The following is a 992-nucleotide window of genomic DNA, read 5'->3' as shown; positions in this document are numbered from 1 at the left end:
TAATTTGACGGTTGGAGCAAGTTACTACTTACTTATTTATCGTCGTAGTTGAGCCTCCCATAGTTTTCAGACATATTCTGTTTGTAGTATGAGTTTTGGACATAATGTCCAAACGTGTCAGTGATTTGGGACGGAGTGGTACTACGTAGCGGTGAGATATTTGAGAATTCGTATCAGAATGAGATTACTTGAGGCTGATTGGCTTGTTTTTCGTACTATCTGTAAGCCAATGAAATATCATGACGATTATACATCCTTTCCCGATGTCAGAGGAACATTTTTTCCAATCAAGTGGTTTGGGTAAAATCTCGTTCCAATCAAAGCGGGTTTTGCTCCAATCAAAGTGGTTCGGCATCGCGAACTAACTGTCGTTAAATGAAGTTTGTAAATTACCAGTTCAGTAAGGCGGGTGCGTTGCTCATTGATTCCGACGACGGGTGGATTAAATAAAGAAACGCCTGTTAACGTATTTACAGCTCATTTGTGACCTTTTTCGTCTTCGAGGGTTCCTAGTACCCTTCGTTGGCGCTACAGTCGGCGCGATAACGTTATGGAGAAGGAACTTCCTTGTTAAGGTAATTACTGTGAAGTCAACTTACAGTTAACGGTACCCTACTTTAGTTGACATGTCAGTTGCGAAGAGAAAAAACCTGTAAATACTTATTCAGTCAATATATTATTTTCTACAATACCTCGTTCGTAAACTATACCCATGAAACTTTATAAATCCTGCATTGATTTGCAGAAAGGCGGCAAGTTGCAACAATAATGGCGCCAACTCAGCTCGATGGCCGACGCACTGGGCGTCCTAGTACCAAGCAAATCAAGCGAATGCCCAAGAAGCACAAAAACCTCTACCATACCTACGAGAAAAAGCTTCATATAATCAACTGGCGCAAAGAACATTCCATGGAGTCCGCCATCGACACGGTCTTTTCCCGGTGTCGCGGGAGCCAAGCGCACTACAGTGTGGAAGCAGATCCTAAATCGGT

This window comes from Aphanomyces astaci (genome assembly GCF_000520075.1).
Source record: "Aphanomyces astaci strain APO3 unplaced genomic scaffold supercont1.491, whole genome shotgun sequence".
Classification (NCBI taxonomy): Eukaryota; Oomycota; class Saprolegniomycetes; order Saprolegniales; family Verrucalvaceae; genus Aphanomyces; species Aphanomyces astaci.
This window is presented reverse-complemented; position numbering follows the sequence as displayed.